At 40.6% G+C, this 20,877-nt stretch overlaps 2 protein-coding genes across 5 annotated transcripts in view; one reads left to right on the top strand and one right to left on the bottom strand.

Annotated features, from left to right (window-relative positions):
• dap3 (death associated protein 3) overlaps positions 1 to 761 on the bottom strand; it is a 38,837-nt gene extending 38,076 nt beyond the window's left edge. Inside the window, exon 1 of one of the 2 annotated variants that reach the window (XM_063041851.1) lies at positions 720 to 761. The gene's annotated coding sequence lies outside the window, so the exon portion shown is untranslated. Of the gene's footprint in view, positions 1 to 105; positions 290 to 719 lie in introns of those variants that run through there. The other variant, XM_063041853.1, reaches the window with a different exon arrangement.
• The window catches only part of ash1l (ash1 (absent, small, or homeotic)-like (Drosophila)), a 407,803-nt gene continuing 387,672 nt past the window's right edge, over positions 747 to 20,877 (top strand). For 2 of the 3 annotated variants that reach the window (XM_063041850.1, XM_063041848.1), the window contains exon 1: positions 917 to 1,297. The gene's annotated coding sequence lies outside the window, so the exon portion shown is untranslated. Of the gene's footprint in view, positions 769 to 916; positions 1,298 to 20,877 lie in introns of those variants that run through there. The other variant, XM_063041849.1, reaches the window with a different exon arrangement.

Below are 20,877 nucleotides of genomic sequence, written 5' to 3'. Positions count from 1 at the left end.
TAGGGTCAGTTTTGTCAGAAGACGAATATCTGCCTACAGTTTTCTTTTATTCGAAAACGGGAGTCATTTGCGCCCGTGTTGCGGTCAAAAGGAAGCTTTTTCTACCTGGTTCCTAAACGTTTTTCTTTCCGTTGCTATGGCAAATCTGCAGGTTGCCAGGCACGATTCCCAACTATAAGGCTGATGGGTTCGGGGTGCCTTTAGACTAAAACCCCACCTGAACATTTCCACCACATAGATATATTTTAACAGGTCCTTGTGTGAAAGGGTTTATATTTCCAACTCAATACAGATTGAAGCCTGCCCCCCTCCCTTCACCTCAACGAAAGGCATGCCGGGAAATTTAAACCCTTGTTAAAACTAAAGGCGAATTATCAGCTCAGGTGCCACCCGTACTGAAGTTGCACGCCGACCACAAAGCATCCATATTGCAAACTTGCAGATGCAAAATAACCTAGATGTGAAACCTTAAAAGTTTTTTTTTTCGCACGTCTTAGGAGGTTTAATGAACACCTCTCCTCTGCTGGTCACCAGCAGCTACCCCCTCGCATTGCATTCTGGGTTGGAAATCACGACCTTGGAATAAATTAAAACAATCCCCTTTAGACTTAAAACAATAGCAATAGACTCTCCACCTTTCTTATTTCCCCCCCCTCTCTCTCTCTCTTCACACCCCTCCCTTTGTAAAGACGGTAAGAATAAAATGAACGAAGCCGCACTTCGGACCGAGCTCCCGAGCCAAACGGTTGCCGGCGCAAGGGGGTGTGGGTAAGGGGTAATTTTTTTTTCGAAAAACGAAAAGATGAGAGAAAAATATTTTAGTTTTGAGTTTATGGCCTGGTCTCGGCGTTCTGTTGAGATTTGTTTACCGTTGGGGCGGTGGTTGTGGATTTAGGGGACGGCGTGGTGTTTCGGGTCGGGCGGCTGCAGCGCCCTCCCTGTTGGGTCGGCGCGGCGGCCATTTTGTGTTTATCTCTCCATGGCGCACTTTGGGCGCTTGGTGTCATCTTTATAAAGAAAGAATTCAATTAAAAGGGAGCAAAAGAGCGAGGAGAGAGCACAAATAATAACAATTTCCCCCACTCCTCTCCGCCACTGCCACCAGCAAAACAAGCGGTCTGGGTGTATATGTGCGCGTTTGGGTGTGTATATATGTGTGTGAGAGAGGGGGAGAAAGAGACCGAGAATGCGTTCCCGAGGCTTATAAAAAGGAAGAAGGATTCGCTTTTCTTCGTGTGCCATGGCGGGCTGTTGGATGAATCATGTGTGAGAGGGAGAGCAAACATTTTCCGATCAGGTAAGTGAGTGGTGGGGGTGGTGGTGTCTGTGTCAGCAATATGGTGGTGGGAGGGGGAGGTAGTGGTTAAATGTCTTGTAATCTGCGGGCTTTAAGTGTGGCGTTTTTTTTGCTTGTGTGGCGAGCACAGGTCTTTGAAATAATCGCGATGGGTTAAAAATGTCTCGTGTTTGTTGTGTTTTCTGAGTGTGTATATGTTTGGGGGTTGGGGAGGTGGCCGTGAAAGATTAATGCGGTTTCCTATGCTCTACCTTTATTTTATAATTTTTACTCATTTGGTTTCCAGAAAATTGAAATTCTTGTGTACATTCCTAGCCTCTTGCAGTTTGTGCTGCTCTATTCTTGTTATTGCAATCTTTCCTCTTTTTCTCCCTCCCCCTCACTTTTTTATGTGAATTCCTTTTCTTCTGTACTTGGAAAATCTTTGGTGCAGGCAATTTTCTCACCATTCTGACCTCGTTAAACCGATTTAGCACAAATTTTACCTCTTTCCCAGGTTTGTTGTCTCTTTTGTATCATTTGACAGACTTGATTAACAATATTGTGTAAATCACTGTATAGACCTGTCACTCTTTTAGTTGTACCTTCCTTCTAAAACTTGTTGATTCTTTATTTTTGTACGTAGCTTGACAGACTTTTAAATCTGTCAGTATGTTCATGTGTGTTTATAACTGAAAGTGATATCCTAAATGGGGTTCATCACATTAGTGGTCATGAACAAAACCATGGCATTTTCAGTGCATGTATATGATAAATTTGAAGTCAGATTCGTTGCACTTATAAAATGCTGGAGGAACTCAGCAGGTCAGGCAGCATCTATGGAAGTGACTAAACAGACAACGTACAGACAGATACCCATCATAAGTAGTTTTTGTTTTGAAGTTAATGTCAAGTTTAACTAACTTGGTACAAGAAAAAATGGGTAAGGATGTTTCTAGTGCTATGGTTAAATTATATCTGTCTTAAGGTTATGTTTTGAAGTCTGAGATGATTTGATGTAATGTCAGCTAAAGTGAAGTATTGCTGTGCATTTTTGCCATCCCTTCAAAAGGATGCAGACCCAGTTGTTGATAGATACATCCTTGTTCTACTGAGGGCTGCTTTAAAATCTTTACCTTAAAACGATCTTCAAATTGAATTGTAGCTGGTGTTCTTCCTGAACCCAAATTTTCAGACGCACTTATTAGCAACAAAGAACCTACTTTACTAAAAGTAAAAAGCTCTTGTTGAAACCTTTTTTGTTCTTCTCCTGAGGCTAATATGTGCAATAGTTTGAAACAGATGACCCCACATACCCTGATCCTCTTCAAAAGTAGTCAGGAATCTTGCTGACAGGCTGTGCAGTGAAGTACTTGCGAGGTGGTTGAAGCTACCTGGTTGAAGTTTGAATTTAAAATTGGACTTGCCAGTGTAGTAAAATCAATATTCAGACCTCAAGATCATGGCCCGGTATTGTTATTACAAGTGTGTCAATTTCCAAAAAAAACACAAATGACATTGAGTCAGATGGGAAAGTATGTTTGAGCACATCTCTATTTAGGATATATTATGTTAATGATAGAGGCCTTTTTTGTGTTTTGCTGTCAAGAATGTTTCCAAATCAGCAAACATCTGTTTACTTTGTATTGCATCAACATACCGCTTTTAGTGCTTATTAACTTGAACTCCACTCTTCCCAGGAAAAGTTGATATGGGATGTTTGGGCACATGGGAACTGTAATTGGGTTGACGAATAATGAGTATCACTTTTGAGGTTGTGGTAATTAAATAATGAGATGGTTTTGGCTTGTGTTTTCAGCACCTATTGAGTTTCTGTGGTACTTAATTTTTAAGTTCTTTGTGAGCCCTTCACCCCTAATGCAGTATAGGCCACCAACAGCAGCTTACCAGAGTCTTCTGTCCTGGGCCAGTCTTTCAGGTTGTCCCCAGGTGTAGCACCTCATTGAAGATAATTCCTCTCCCTAGGATGAGATCGTTGGAGCTTTGTTGGTGTTTCTGCAACTCTGGGTTTCATGTGGTAGGGTTACGAGTCTCTTGTTCAAACCTCCTGCTTTCATAGCTGGACTGGGGATCGTCCCTGGCCAAATTATATAGTTAGGTTAATAGCCATGTGCCTGGAATAAGTTTGAATCCCTTCACAGCAAATAGAAAATTTTAAATTCAAAGGGGCCTGGTAGCGTAATGGTTAGCACAACACTTTACAGTACAGGTGACTTGGGTTCAATTCCTGCTGCAGCCTGTAAGGGTTTGTACATTCACCCTGTGAGCACATGGGCTTCCTCCCACATTCCCAAGACCTACTGGTTGGTTGGTCAATTGGTCATTGTAAATTGTTCTGTGATTAGGCCAGGATTAAATTGGAAGATTGATGGGTGGTGTGGCTCAAAAGGCTGGAAGGGCCTACTCCATGTTGTATGTCAATAAATAAGCAAATTAATTTGAAATAAAATTCTTTTGTAGATAACTGATTAAGTAATTGCACTTGATATCTCCATAAGGGCAACACAGAACAGTTAGAGTCCCACCGAGTCAAACTGAAATAAACAAGTTCAAGTTTATTGTCATCCAACTGTACACAACTGTATTCTGCCAAATGAAACAATGTTCCTCCAGCTCAAGGTGCACAACACAGTATATATAACTCAGGCACAACACGTAAGGTAATATTATCATAAATTATATTCCAGATGATTGTCATTTTGCATAAGGTGCATTTACAACACAAGTCAAAGAGTAAACAGAATAATGCTACTGGTGCTTCATAAGCAATGAGGCCTGGAGATACTGGCAGGGAGTTGAATAGTCTCATGCCCTTGGTAAGAAGCTGTTTTCTATCCTAACGGTTCTTGTATTAATGCTAAGCTACCTCCCACCTGATTGGGGGGAGGGTGTCAAAGAGGTAGTAGGACAGATGGGATAATCTCTTTGACCCCTCTCCCCCCAATACCACCATCAGGTGGGAGATACCACAATACATGCGTGCTGTGTTAAAGTTGTAGGCAAAATAATGGAGTGTTAATTTAACATCTTCAGTTGGCTGCATGCTACCATTGGAAAAAAAAGTATTTTCTGATAGAAAGTTGGCATAAGGCAGTAGGAAAAATGTTTGTTTTTCAGGTTGGCAGATGGTAAATAGTAGTGTACCCCAGGAATCACTGCTGTGGGCCTCTTTTGTTTTAAAGTATGGGATTAATGATTTGAGTGTAATTGACGACTGGTTGAAATTTCCAAATTTGTGCATGACTGATAGTGAAGGTGGTAGGTGTAGACTCCAGGGAGATGTAGCTGGCTGGATGGATAGATGGCAGATGAAATTTAATATACAAATTTGAAGTGATGCACTGTGGCGAAAAGGTTAAGGGGAGATGATATTGACTAGGTACGTGAAAGTGGGAGGGTATATTGAGGGAGTGACCAGCAAGAAAATGGTGTTTTTGGATTTTATAAATCAAAACCAAATACAAAAGAAGGGAAATTATTTCGAACCTGTGCAAAATCCTTGTAGGCTACAGCTGGACTACTGTATCTAGTTCTGCTCGTCATACTCGAGGAAGATCGCAAAGTCCTTTGAGTGACTTAGGAGCAGAATTACGCCACTTTGCCCTCAAGTCCCCTCCTCCATTTCATCATGGCTGATTTATTTTACCCCTCAACCCCATTCTCCTGCCTTCTCCCTGTAACCTTTGATACCTGTACTAATCAAGAACCAATCACCCACTGCTTTAAATATACCCAATGAATGGATTACTGATTAATGGATGAGGGATTTTGGTTATGGAATCAGAGTGGAGAAGCTGGACTTGCCCTTGGAGAGAGAGATTTTGAGAGGATGTTTGATAAAAGTGTTCAGTGCTGCAGCTGGTTCTAATAGTATGAGGAAGGGGAATTGTTCCCATTTGCACATAGTTCAACAGCTAGTGCTCACAAAAAGTAAAAGATAGGGCAAAAATGCCTCATACAGTGGTGTGATTGAGAATTTGCTGACTGTTAGAGTGGTGGAAGTGGATTGATCATTTCCTTCAAAAAGGAAATTGGAGTAGTATTTAATTTGTAGAGTACTGAGGGAAAGAGAAGAGAAATGGGACTGCTGATGTTGCTCTCTGGATTAATTGAATGGTAATTTCCTTAACACTAACAGTTCTGAGGTAAGCACAAGCCACTGAATTGTTGCGAAAATCCAAACCAGGAGTGAGAATTTTACATTGTTACAAGCTGGTTTGGCTTGTAAGAAATCATTCTGTCTGCTCCTAACTACCCCCTAATAGGCTTTCAGGGCAATAGCACCGTAATAATCAGCCATGTGCATATGAATTATAACTTGTCTATGTCTAAATTAGTTCACTGTAACATCCTGTTCACTCTAACCTGTTTAATCTTAAGTGAGTTCACAGGGCATATCACCTGCTGCGTCCTTGTGGTGGAAGACTTGTAGGTCAGATTACATGAATTTGAATTTGTCAGCAATGACAACACCTCATTACCAATTGAAAATGAAATGATGTACTCTTAATCTTTATTTAAAATATTGTAGTAAAATATTATGTGAGATCGTGGACAACTAGTTGTGTACAACACCCAATATTCCCTGGTGGGAGATTTATTCCAAACTTTAAAATGTAAAATTAGCACCAAATTTAATTGCTTTCTGCTTTCTTTAAACACAATATTTGGAGGGCAATGTGTCCTGTTTATCTTTTTGATAGTTGGGGTTAGAGGGCTGTGTATGTTGATGGGTGAGAGGGAGAGATGGGTCTTGTTTGCTGCTGCTGTTTTGTTGCTTGTGTTCTGTGACATCGTGCTGAGCATTGTGCAGCATGCTATGTTAGCACCAGAATACGTGGCAACACTTCCATTCAGCCCCCAGCACACCCTTGGGCATGTTGGTTGTTAACACCATTTTACTGTGTGTTTGATGCACCTGTGATAAATAAAATCTAATCTGGAAGACATATTTTGTCCCAATTAAACAGCTTCCCAAATTAGCTGAAGTTTCACAAATAGTTAAAGAGGTATTTGAGAAGACAAATTGAGTAACAAATTATAATTTAAATGAAATGCAGAGTGAATGTGAGCACTACCAATACTACTACAGTACTATAAAACTGTGTATTAGTTCCTAACAATTATCGACAGAGGATTTTGCCCGGTGTATGCTGCCGTGTTCTTTTGATTGACTGAAAATGAACAAAATTAGAACAGACACGTAATGCAGATAATGGACTGCCTTCTTACAATGCTTTTGATGATTACATCCTCCTGATCTTCATTTTCATTGTAACATTTTGGATGATTATTGATACCTTCAAATTCTTCAGATGTTATTGAACTTGTTGAAGTATTGAAATCAATTAATTTTCACTCTTGGCCATTTCTGGCATCTCCAAGGCTGAATGCTTGAAATGGGAGTGAGCTAAACAGTTCACATTTGTCTTAATGCTTATTTTTTGGCCAACTTTCATTGACAAAAATCACACTGCTTTTGAACACAAGCACATGCAACTGACACTATTTTAAAAGTTGTCTGCTCTAAGCGTGTTATAGTGTCTAACAACCACGGAAGTGCTCACCACTGATGCTACTTAGAAACTGTTTGGCAACAGTCGCCTGTCCTAACTTAAGGCTGATTTATACTTGTGCGTCAAATGGACGCCGTAACCTACACAAGTGGCCTACGCGTGTTGTGAGCATTTATACTTGTGCGTCGGTGTGTCTGCATCGCTCTGCAATTCGGGCACGTTGTGCATGCGCACACACCTGCAGTCGCAAGGCTTCATGGTCATGGTTGTTTTTCTTGGGGTAAACAAGTTTAAAGCGAGCGTCTTTTTTCGTAAAAGCGAAATGTGTCCTCCATAATTTCGGAGGTCTGTAAAGCTTTATGGAAAGCATTGCAGCCAGAGTTCCTTCCCTGCCCTTCAGTCGCCCAATGGGAAGCTATTGCAGCGTAGGAGTAAATGCGATGCTACCAAGCGGACCAATCACAGTTGTTGCAGTTTGTGTTGCTGCGACGCGTAGTTACATTTTGGGAGAGGTGCACGCCAGGCTACGGCGTAGGGATCTGCGTAGGCTCTGTGTAGGGTTCGTGGCGACGCCATACCTTCGGCATCGAGTTGACACACAAGTATAAATCAGCCATTTAAAATCAGCCTTAAATGGCATGGTGTCACAAATGAGCGACGGGAATCCCAGATAATTTCTGTTAGTTTTTGTTCTTTAAGAGTTGTCCCAGATAAGCACCTGCCCCGATGAACCGATGACCCAATTAGCCAGAATCTACTATATGTTAGAAAAATGCACTATTTAACGATTAAGTTTTGTATAAGAATATGAAACAAAAATACATAATCATCATGATAATCATTGAGGTTTGTTGCTGTGTGTACCATATCAAACCTTTGAATGCAAACTTTGATCTCCGTAGTTTATTCAAACTTTTGTACTGATTTTATTCAAACTTTTTGTAACTGTCATCATTTTCTTTCTTTCCCTGGACAAATTATCCTGCTTTTGTTGGGAGAGGTTTTTATAGTTTGTTTCTTTTGATCTTTGATAGTTAGCTTCCCCAGTCTTTTTGTGCAATAGATGATCTGTGTGCATCACAATCCACCACTGCCAACTTGTTGGCTGACATGATTTTGTCAATAATGATTGTGACCTTGAGCTGTAAATATGCTGAAAATATGGTCTCTCTCGCTGAATCCTGGTGGATGTAAACATTTCCCGTGTTCTAGGCCATGACACTTCCCTCAATCCTCATGACCAAAAAAAAACACGAACTGGGTACTCATTTGTTTACTTGTTGTGGGACCTTGCTCAATTCAGATTAGCTGCTGTATTTGCTGTTGTGATTACATGCTCTTTGTAATTGATTACTTATGACGTGTTTAGCCTCATTGGTGCTTTTTTTAAAATCTCACGCCAATGAGGCTAAACAACATCATGGAACCTGCTTCCTGCAACTGCTTTTTTTAGAGGCTGCACTCCTAAGTAGAGTTTTGCTGGGTGATTATCTGGATATGCCACATACGAGGGATGGATACTCTGTGTTTGTAGTCTGCTGAGCAATATTGCAACCAGATGCCATGTGATGGACGTATAATTTTCTAGTTTGTGGTTGGGATTCTTTTCTTCCTAAGCCCATCACCCCTACTCGGGCAGAGGCCACCAGCAGCAGCTCACCAGAAATCTCTGACCTGGGTCATTCTTTCAGGTTGTTCCCAGCTCTGGGTCGTCCTCAAAGATTCTTCCTCTACCAGGGGTGAGGTCTTTGGAGCTTCTGTTGGTCTGTGTGTGTGTGTGTGTGTGTGTAGCTCAGGGAATTTAATGGGATGGAGTTGTTAGCCCCATGCCCAACCCTTCTCATCTAATAGCCAGGTTTTGGACTGTCCACGGCAGAGTTTTATGGTTGGGATAGCAGTGGGAAAATAATTAAAAGTCAGTTATTAATTCCATTAAAATCAAAGTTTTTTTTTACTTCCTTCTAAAGACGTCCTCATACATAGTTTATCTCTGGGCAAAATTGAGTTCTTGAAGGGTCAGTTTTGCACATACAAGGAACAGATTAATGGAAGAATAGAAATATCTGAAGCAGACTTTTTTGTCAGATGGGAAGATGGATAAAAATTTCCACTTGTAGGAGTTGATTGGGATCTGAAGCTTCATTGTAATGTTGATATGTGTTGGTGTTGTATTTCACTCCAACCTTTCATAAAGTTTCTCTTGTAATAGGAACTTGTCTTCAGTGATTGGCCCTCTGGGACCTGAACCTTACAATCTTGTTTCATTGGATGTGATGGTAAGGCAGATAGGACAGTAAACGGCTCCAGCTCTCTATTCTGGGCTGTATGAAATGCGAGCTTGATGTTTGCTGGTTTCTGCCTGGATGGTTTATCATAGAACACTACAGCACAGAAACTGGCCCTTTGACCCATCTAGACCATACCAAACTATTATTCTGCCTAGTCTATTTAAACTGCACCCGGACTGTAGCCCTCTGTACCAGTCCCACCCATGCACTTCAAACTTAAATGTTAGAATTGACCTTGCATCCACCACTTCCACTGGCAGCTGATTCCACACTCACCACCCTCTGAGTGAAAGGTTTCCCTCAGGTTCCCATTAAACATTTCACCCTTAACCCATGACCTTCAGTTTTATTCTCACCCAACCTCAGAAGAAAAAGCCTGCTTGCATTTACCTTATCTATATTCCTCATAACTTTGTATAACTTGTCAAAATCTCCCCTTATTCTCCTATGCTCCGGGGAATAATGTCCTTGCCTGTTCAATCTTTCCTTTTAACTTAGATCCTCAAGTCCTGGCAACATCCTGTAAATTTTCACAGCACTTTTTTAATCTTACTGATATCTTTCCCATAGGTAGGTGACCAGAACTGCACACAATACTCCAAATTAGACCTTACCAAACTCCTGCAACATACATCAGAGTTGCTGGTGAACGCAGCAGGCCAAGCAGCATCTATAGGAAGAGGCGCAGTCGACGTTTCAGGCTGAGACCCTTCGTCAGGATAGTCCTGACGAAGGGTCTCGGCCTGAAACGTCGACTGCGCCTCTTCCTATAGATGCTGCTTGGCCTGCTGCGTTCACCAGCAACTTTGATGTATGTTGCTTGAATTTCCAGCATCTGCAGAATTCCTGTTGTTTGCGTTTTTCTTACCAAACTCCTCTACAGTTTCAACATAACGTGCATTTGGGTCAAATAGAAGGTAATTTTACAATCTTAATTGGTCAAGAAATATTCTTCAGACCCAATAAGGCCTTTCAACCATAATGCCTTTATCCAAAGATGTTCCCTATATTAATAAATGAATTAGTTATGTAATTATTCAAAAGCAGAGATGCCTTAATCTACCTTGATGTAGGAGGAGGACAGCGACTAGATGTAGTGCAGAATAAAAGACCAATGTTTTTGAATTGTAAGGGTTTGTCATATATGAAGTGAGCTAAGGGAGAGCAGAACAAATAAGAAATCTCTCAGATTTGCCAGCCCAGCAAAACAACAGGGCATGAGTCATTAGGATGTATTTCATGGATAAAAGGTGGTTAACACGGGAGGGTACTGCTTGTGATGTTACCTAAAAAGTACCTTGCCAGTAGAATGGATGATGGGAGCATACCAAAGAAGAAACTTGAAACATAGAAAATCTACAGCACAGTACAGGTGCCTTGGCCTACAATGCTGTGCTGAACATGTACTTACTTTAGAAATTACCTAGGGTTACCCATAGCCCTCTATTTTTCTAAGCTCCATGTACCTGTCCAGGAGTCTCTTAAAAGACCCTTCTGTTTCCGCCTCCACCACTGTCGCCAGCAGCCCATTCCACACACTCACCACTCTCTGCATAAAAAAAACTTACCCCTGACATCAGCAGGACAATGAAGCAGAACAATATTGCATGAGTGTCTGGGGGGGGGGGGAAAGAGTTGTGGAGGTGGGATGTAAAGTGAACCTTCTAGAAGGTTTTAAGATGCATCTTAAAGAAATTAGAGGGGTGGTGATATTCAATGGCAGCATTCGATTGTAGGGTGATCAAGCTTGACCATGGTCGTGTCTAGCATCTTGATGGGAAGTTGTAGGGCTGGAGGAAGTTAGCTATAGATGGTCAAGGGCAAGATTCAAATTCATTTATTTGTCACATGTACAGTGAACTGCATTGTTTGTGTTAACAACCAACATGTCATAAGGATGTGCTGGGCACAGCCTGCAAGTTTCACCATATATGTCCACTATGTTCAGCAGAACAAAACAAGCCCCTTTTCCTCACACTCACACACCCAGGCCAACAGTCTAGCAGATTGTGACAGAGTTTCAAAATAAGCAACAGTTTTAAAATTTGAGATATTAATTACTTAACTAGATGCTAAAGTTAGTCAATAGGCCTAGGGTGTGGGGGAACACAATCGTGTGAGTTCAGACACAGGTAGTAGAATGAGGAGGACAGCCAGGAGTGCGTTACTTAAGCCCATCATCCCTACTGGGGCATTGGCCACTGACAGCTGCTCACCCGAGTCCTCTGTGGGCCAGTCTTAACATGTTGTCTCCACTGTAGCCCATCCTCAAAGATTCTTCCTTTCCCGGGGGATGAGCCTTTGGAGCTTCTGTAGCTCTGGATTTTTACGGGATAGGGTTGCTAGCCCCCATGCTTAACAGGAGTGCATTGGGATAGAGAAATCAAAAGGACAGATGTATTTGTGGCAGAAGTGTAATTGATTTCTATAGAAGTCCCAATGCATTGGCTTGGGATTGTGAAGATGTGTGGTATGAGACTTGGGTTGTGGTCAGACTCAATAATACGAAGATTGATAATGTGCAACAGCTGAAAGTGGAATAGAGGTGAACTGTGATTTTAATGTCGGAACTGGCACAAATACCTGAATAGCTTACTGCTGCTTTAGTACTCACACTGGTGCCCCAGTTGAATTAATTGGTTTAATAATGTTGGTAAAGATTAATGTGATGGCTAACGATTCAGTTAAGATTGTTGATTTGTCACATTCGGCAGAAAGGTATTGAAGAATCATTCACAACAACTAAGAGGAGAGGTGCTGAGCAGAACTAGTCACTGTCCAAGACAGAAGGAAAGCTATAGCAGTGCCTTCATATGTGTATAAGATGATGAGGGGCATTGATCGTGTGGATAGCCAGAAGCTTTTTTCCCCAGGGCTGAAATGGCTAACACGAGGGAGCATAGTTTTAAGGTGCTTGGTAGTTGGTACAAGGGGGATGTCAGAGGTAAGTTTTTTTTACATAGTGGTGGGTGTGTGGAATGCACTGCAGCGACGGTGGTAGAGGTGGATTTAATAGACTCTTAGGTAGCTACATGGGGCTTAGAAAAATAGAGGGCTATGCAGCAGGGAAATTCTGGGCAGTTTCTAGAGTAGGTTACATGGTTGGCACAACATTATGGGCCAAAGGGTCTGTAATGTGCTGTAGATTTCTATGTTTTTCATTACAAAATCCAGGACTGTTTCCATATCCTTATTGTGGACGTCTATGTCACTCTCAACTTGGACTCAACAGCCACTTTCAAAGGCATAACAAAAATACTACCTAAATCTAATTATTGTCGGATGTAGCAGACAGCCAATCAGATCAATCATGAGAATATGTGACGCTAAAGACTGACGCTAAAGATGTTGATTTCAGTCTTTACAATGTTTATTTGGAGTGATGTATATTCATCTAGTACTGTATATCAGATAGTTGGAGAATAGTGGATGTGTTAAATGTGTAGAGCTGGATGATACCAGCATACTTGCAGAAATGGGGCATTACAGGTGTCATTGGGAGGCTTAAAAATGAGTATAGTCACGTGTATTTGAGAGGACATCAGATGAACTGAATTTCATTGAAGAAAGCTCCTTGGAGTGTACGGACTCAGTGATTGAATTTGATCCCTGCACACCCAATTTCCGAATTGCTACTGTGGAGAATAAATAAAATGGGAGGATAAAATTGTTCTGCAGTTGCTGCTTCATTTTTGTGGTGGCAGAGATGTGGAAGCAGCTTGTTCGTTACAAGATACTTCAGCAGACATTCATACACGGCTACCATACCATGCCTTTATCAAGCTTGTATGTTTGTATTGAATGTGGCTTAGAAGTCTTGGTGATGATTAGATAGATAATTTATTGATCCCAAGGGTAAGTAGCACTACAGGTGCCCAGATATACAAATATTAGAAGGAAGTAAGGAAGAATTTAAAAAAAAGTTACCTCAAACAATCTAACAGGAGGGGGTCTTCACTTCCCTAGCTATAGGTTGACTCATTATGGAGCCTAATTGCTGAGGGTAAGAATGACCTCATAGCGCTCTTTGGAGCATCACAGTTGTTTTGGTCTGTTACTAAAAGTGGCATGCAGAGGGTGAGAAGCATTGTCCAGAATTGCTAGGATTTTTTTTTCTAGGGTCTACCACAGCCTCCAGTGTGTCCAGTTTGACTCCTATAAAAGAGCTAGCCTTTCTAATCAGTTTATTGAGCCTGTGGTGATGCCATTGCCCCAGCACACCACTGCGTAGAAGATTGTACTGGTGACAACAGACTGGGAGAACAAGTGAAGAAGAGGTATGACTGGAGGGAGTGAAAATACATAATGTTATCTAAAACCATTACCTGCTGTTTATTTCAATATACAAAGCTCTTCTAAACATTCAGAGAGGGTGTGGTGTCTGGTTTGCATAAATTGTAAATTAGGGGTCAGCAGGATGGAACTATACTTGTCTATATTTGCAGGGGCTATATGTACTCTCGTTTACATTCTTACTTGGTCCAACTAAATTTATTAACAAAGTATGGGTATGTCACAATGTACAATCCTGAGATTCATTTTGTTGTAGGCATTTACAGGAAAATAAAGAAGTACCATAGAACTTATAACTACACACTAAGGCTACGTCCACATTAGACCGGATAATTTTGAAAACGCTGGTTTCGAGTAAAAACGACAGGTGTCCACATTAGGCATTTTTCAAAATATCTCTGTCCACACTAAAATGGATATTTGGGCGAATCTACTCCTACTATGCATGTGCAGACACATCTACAGAAAACAAGCGAAGAGGAAATGGTATAATATTTACGTTTCCGTGGCGGCGTTGTGCTATTTCCATTGATCAAAAGCTAGAGTACCAACAACAACAGCGAAAGAAAGTTTTCAACAATGTCTTCGAGGAATACAAAGAAAACCTCAACTGGGAAAATCAGACTGGACTTCTTTGTTTAGACAGACAATGAAGTCGAACTGTTTCTGTGAGTTACAAACGACTACAAAGTCAGCAAAGCAGTGGAGATGGTTAATTCCAAACAAGCTATTAACGTAGACAATAAAGTAAACAACACGCATGAAGCCGTCCTCTACCCAAGATCATCAATTACAAAATGTTAAATGGTCAACTCGACATAGACTACCAATCCCACATCAAACCCAAACCTATTAGGAGCAGAAGAGGGCACTCAACTCAATTTGAAATACTAACTACCAAGTCAGATATGTATAGCAATTCATTTTTCCCTCGCACAATTAAAGCATGGAATAATCTTAATCCTAACACAGTCACACAACCAAACCCAATTAAATTTAAGGCAGCTTTTCTTCTTCAAAAAGCTCCTCCTTAAGCCCACCCTCCGCCACCTCCAGTTTAAATTCCATGCGGAATATTTTGGAGGATCAAGAACGAAGAGAGTGGAATCTTCTGCCGCCAGACCTGCGCAGTATTTCTGACATTAATATTTTTAAAGACTCAGTCAAATCAATTTAGGGGATCTAGTCAAAAAAGCTCATTTTACAATTAACTCTCACGCCGTTCACACTGACTGCGCGTTATAACAGCCGTCCGGCAGTGCTTGCGCAGTACCAAACAGAAAAAGCATTGTTGTGGTGTTGGCATGACATCATTTTTAAATCTCTCCGTTTACCCCGTCCGCATTACAACGGAAACAATCGTTCTCAAATTTACACACTCTGAAGAGTGTTTTCAAAAATCTCCATTTTTGGGGGATGAAAATGCTGTTTCAGTATGGACGGAGGGTCAAAACGAAGAGAAAAAGCTTCATTTTCAAAATTATCTGGCGTAGTGTGGACGTAACCTGAGACTGACACACAACCAGTCTACAAAAAGAAGACAAATTGTGCAATTTAAAAAAAAAGGTTAATACTGAGAACATGAGTTGTAGAGTCGACAGTGAATCTGCCGATTGTGGACCAGTTCCGTTTGAGGTGAGTGAAATTATCCATAGTGGGTCAGGAGCTTAGTGGTTGTAGGCTGATAACTGTTCCTGAACCTGGTGGTGTGGAACTTAAAGGCTGCTGTACCTCCTGCCCTGTGCTAGCCACCAGCAGTGCTTCTCTTCCCATGGCTACTGTTTGCTGATGTCACCCATAAACAAAGTCATTTTCCAAATGCAGTCTTGCATCACAATTTCGACTTCTCTACTGTAGATAAACTGTCATGTACCAGATGATGCAAATTTTCCAGCTCAGTGTTGTTGAGAGTTGAAGCCATTATCCTTGGATATCTTTTGCCAGGTGTATTGGTTTAACCAGATGGGTTCTTCATGGTCGTGTAGCAAACCTTGTAAGCGGTGAGGGAATAATTGATTTGGAAAATTCTGTTGCATCTGCCTTATTTGATTGACAACATATAAAAGCACTGCAATCTGGATGAATTTGTCTCTTAACATATTGTTTATTTACTCTGAAGAAAATTACCTCAATGCAAATTTGTTGGAACTTACCAACGAAAGAGCTGGATTCCTCTTGGACTTAACCAAGGCTCCGTATGATTTTGATAATTGCTGGCTCATCCATTTGTTACACAGTCAAATGGTATTGCAAGTTGGAGGCAATTGGGATGCATCATGGTAATTGGAGGTATACTTCTCTTTGCATTAATTGTGAAAGTCCAGATGCAGTGTATTGTACTCTTAAAACAAAAGAACTTTGTGGAGAGGAGGACAGCAAATAATGGGTGCGGGTTTTTTTTTATATAAATTTCTTTTGGAATAAACTTTGAATCCTTTGTACTATAACCATCTTTAGTTTGATTGTTCAAAAAAAATTTATTTTTAAGGTGAAATGCCTTTGGCAAGTTTTCTTTAAAAAGTTGGCTTTCTGTGCAGTTGTCACCCAAATTGCAAAGGAACACTTGTGACGTTTGTGTCTGAAGAAACTTCAGTCAATCAGCTTTTGTTACCTTAATAACTCTTGTAAACATTTGTGTTGGGATGGAGTGAAAGCAAACAACAAAACAAGACCAGTAAGGATTTTTGTAACTGCACTCCATTTCATGATATGAAGCTGCATGCTAGTTATGTCTGTCTACATCTATTTATATGTTTTGATTCATTTTTCATGGTAATTTAAGTTTGTTCATGAAGGCTTCTTGGGAATGTACAAAATTGCTGTTTCAAATGATTTGAGGGGAGAGAGAACCTCCTTTAGGTACAGAAACAATAGAGGAAGTTCATTTTTATGTTTTATTTTAATATCTTTGTCTTTTCCAACAGGAGTCCTCAGATTCACCTCTGGAACCTGTGGTTCCACAGGTAATTAGTTGCTGAACTGATTTAAAGCTGCTTGGATAAATATAACCCTCATGATTGAATACAAGCATCACTATGATTAACATAACTTTTGATAAATAGTCACTGAAACTGTACTGGTTTTGAGAGATTTTCTAGCCTGCTGAATGATGTGCTGCAATGGGTCCTGCTAATTGGATGTGGAGCTAGCTAACCAGTTAGCTCCACTTCCAATTGTTGTAGTTACACACACTGCATGGAGGTGGTCTCTTGATTTAAATTGAACAAAATTTTCTTTCCAGTCTTGGCATTGTTTCGAAAACTTAAGGTTAAGTTGAAAACATTTAAGCAAAACTGGAAGGCTTGAATTATTAGAAGAGATTGGATAGGCTGGAACTATTTGCCCTGGAATGAAGGAAGCTTAGGGGTGAACTTAGGGGTTTATTAAATTATTGGTGGCTTAGATAAGGTGGATGGTCACGGACTTTTTTTGTAGGGCAGTGCAATCTACATTTAGAAAATGTATGTTTAAGGAAAGGGTTGCAAGATTTAAAGGGCAGATTTTCTAGAAAGAGTGTATTGGCTTGTATGGAATCATTTTTTTAAAAAGCATCCGTTAGTCTTGTGAGTCCATGGATTTGTACTTTGGAAGGTTTCTGGGGGGAGGCCTGGGCAAGTTTGTATGGAAGACTGGCAGTTGCCCATGCTGCAAGTCTCCCCTCTCCACACCACTGATGTTGTCCAAGGGAGGGGCATTAAGGCCGATACAGCTTGGCACCGGTGTCGTCGCAGAGCAATGTGTGGTTAAGTGCTTTGCTCAAGGATACAACACGCTGCCTCAGCTGAGGCTCAGACTAACGACCTTCAGATCATTAGACCGAAGCCTTAGCCACTTGGCCACACGCCAACACAATGGAATGAAATGCCAGAAGAGGTGGTAGAGGCAGGTGCAGTTACAATGTTTCAACGATATTTGACAGGTAGATGCTTGGGAACAGGTAGATTTAGAGGAACATGGGCCAAACTTGGGTATATGGGAATGATATAGATGGCATATTTGGTCAGTATTGATGAGTTGGCCAAAGGGCTTCTTTCCATGCTATATTACTGGTTTGACAGAGCTGAAACTATTGACCAGTAAATAACCAGCATTGCGGTGGCTTCATTATTGTAAGCTTTTATTGGAGATTTCTTTTAAATGACTATTCTCAGTGTAACATGCTTCCATTTTATCAGTCCATCCCCCTTGTAAATTGTAGAATAATCCTCCTTTGAAAAGCTACTCTGCAGCCACTGGAAGATGAGTAGTTTTATTGAATCGATGTGGATGTGTTCCTTGATGCCAATAGAGGAAAGATCTTCACTGATAACTGGTATTGGCTTTTGCACAGTTGATCTTTTTGACAGACAAGTTGAGAGCAATAATAATTTTCTCCCAAACCTTTCTTGCTGTTTTGTGTTCAAAGAAAACCTGTTGAGGACTCCTGTGAGAATAATTGCTTCTGGCTGACCTATTTCAGAAAGGTCCACAATAGAGAAATCCAAGAGTAGGAGATGAGGATCACTTCCCTTTCAGTTGGGAGCATCCATTTCATTTCAATTAAAGGTTAATTTCTACTGATTAATGGCAATATTGTTCTGTTGATAGATTAGTAGGAAACCAAATATGGTGCTTCACCTCTCATTTACATTTATCAAAGTTAACTCAATATTGTAATTTGGAATTATTACTGGGCTTAATAAGTCACTATTAGTGGCAAATAAACTAGAAAAAGCAATACGTTTCAATATATAGTATGCTAACCTCAAATTATGAGAATTGTCAGTAACAAATTCACCTGTTTGCAAACTAACATGAATTCAAATCTCTGCCATGTACTTGGGAATACCTGTATTTCTTTTTAAAAAAATCTGTTCTTGAGACCCTAAACTGGAGGATAGCAGATTTCAAAAGTACCGTGAGACCTGGTGCAAGTAGATGGGGATGTTGTGATAAAGTTTAAGGGAATGGGGGATTTTCAAGATTCCTGTAAACAATGGATTAAGTACTGACTATGTTTGTGACCGCAGTGTGTTTGAATAATATCTCACAGCTGCCGTCTTTGGAGCAAGAGAAGGGTTAAAGTTCACCCAGGTCCACATAAGATGTCTCTGGGCTTTTCACACCTTTTGATTTTGACAAAAAGCAGTACCTGACGGAAATTAGACAGAACATTCCTTTTTATTTAAAGCATAAATTTGACAGATGTTCTTATCTTTGTAATTAAGTTGTGGCTCCAGCAAACCAGGTAGGACATTCCTTTCTTTAATTAAAGTGGCTGGAGTGTCTAACAAATTGATTGTACTTTTGTATCAATAGTCCATTGACTTGACTGGAATGGTTATCAAACTGATTGTTCTTTTGTATCGGTGGCCTTATAACTTCTGATAATTCTGACATCAGGCAGTGAACTTGTTGAACCGCTGGGGAGATGAGAAAGGTTCTGTCCCTGATGTCATGTCCAAGTTCACTCGCCGGCTGAGCTCAAAGAAATAAACGGGTGAAAAGATAAGTAATGATCTTTTTTTGCTGTCGTTATTTGATCCAGCAAAGTTACGTTTACAGTTGTGTATACAAAATGGTTTGAGTGGTTTGAGTGCCTTGAGGTTTATAGGGCATATAGGAAGAACTTAAAAGAAAAATTAGGAAAGCAAAGGGGGCTATGAAATAAAGTTAATGGATAGGATTAATGAGAATCTTAAAAGTTTTTGTAAGTTTTTACAAGCAAGAGGGTAGCTAAGGAAAGAGTATGACCCTTGTGGGGACCAAAATTGATATCTGTGAAGCCAGGGTTATGAGCGATATTTTAAAGTGAATGCTTCTCAGTGATAACAAGAGAAAATCTGCAGATGCTGGAAATCCAAGCAACACACAAAATGCTGGAGGTCAACACACAAAACTCAGCAGGTCAGGCAGCATCTGTGGAAAAGAGTACAGTGGACATTTCAGGCTGAGACACTTCTGAGTTCCTCCAGCATTTTGTGTGTGTTGCTTCTCAGTGGTATTCACTAAGGGAGAAGGACATTGAAGTTGGAGAGCTAGGGAGGGGTCCACTGATAATCTGAAGTGATTCTGCATCAGGAAGGAGGAACTGTTAGAAATGGACATTTGATGAGGTCCTGCATAGTTGTTTGGTCCTGAACATAGGGCACCAGGGTTAATGTTGGCCAAAATTGTGTTGGTGATAGAAGGAGGTAAAAAGTAGTGGTGGATAGGTGTTGTTCTGACTGGAAGTCTGTAAACGAGGCATGGCATGGGGATCATTGCTGATAACCTTTATGGGAATGGAAGTGGTCTGATTCAGTAAGTTTGCAAATACCATGAAAATTGGCAAAGCTGTACATAGCAACAAAGATTGCCCAGCAATACAGCAGAACGTAAATCAACTGGAAAGTTGAGTGGAGCTATAGCAGATGAAATTTAACCCAGGCCAATGTGAGGTAGTATACTTGTTGAAAGTTGGTGTGCCTGTCTTCATAGACTGAGGCATTTAGTTTAAAAGTTGGATGTCATGTTGCAACTATAAGCAATGGTTAGACTGAACTTGAAGTCCAGAATTGGAGGGGCAGTATAAAGGTGAGAGGGAAGAAATTGAGAACAGGAATTTTGAGAAGGTCTGAATAATTAAGTATTTCCACACAGAAGGTGGTGGTTATCTGAATGAGCTGTCAGAGGAGATTGTGCAGGCAGATAATAATGACGATGTTTAAAAGGCATTTTTTGTAAAGGAAAAAAATGTGGGGATATAGACCTAATATAGACAAATTGGGTTATCGTTACAGTTGACGTGGATGAGGTGAGTCAAATGGCTCGTTTTTGTGCAGTATAATTCTATGAATAGCTTTATTGGTGGGAGTGGACTGGATAGGGCAATTAGCTTCCTCCAGTGCTATATACCACCTTAAGATTATGTGATTCTGCGCTTGATGGCTGGGGTTGATTGAAGGAGTCACAATGTGGAAAAAGTTAAGTATAACCCTGAAGGTTCTTTCCAACCCAAGAAGCTCTTGGTATTAGCTGCACACTTGTTGCCTATTTTAAATCCTATAACTTGCAGAGAAGTGGTGAGTTTTTTTCCCTTCTTTCCAACATCTTGAGTGAGACCTTTGTGTTTGGCAGTTAAATGAGACCAAAGTTCTTGCATGTCACCACTGTTGTTCATTCGCAGTGTAATGTTTCTGCTCCCTCACAGACCAATTCTTTATTCCCTAGTCCTGGAATGTTGAGGTAATTGTAGCTGTCTACATTGTCATACACTAATTGAGTTTTTTGCTGTTCTACACTCTGTAGCCATTTTACAGAGCTGGAATATGGTGTGGCCTTCTGTCTATCCACTTAAGGTTTAGAGTAGTGGTCGCCAACCCGTTGATCGCAATCGACCGGTCGATCTTTGAGAATTTCCCAGTAGATCCCGGGGGAAAAAAAAATCAAAAATAAATACACAAATACTGTTGTAATGTGAGCATTATAAAAATAAGTAGTACTAATCAGGATAATAGTAATA

Source organism: Mobula hypostoma, chromosome 2, assembly GCF_963921235.1.
Source record: "Mobula hypostoma chromosome 2, sMobHyp1.1, whole genome shotgun sequence".
NCBI lineage: Eukaryota > Metazoa > Chordata > Chondrichthyes > Myliobatiformes > Myliobatidae > Mobula > Mobula hypostoma.
The sequence above is the reverse complement of the archived record's forward strand: the minus strand, read 5'-3'. Positions and strand labels throughout refer to the sequence as shown.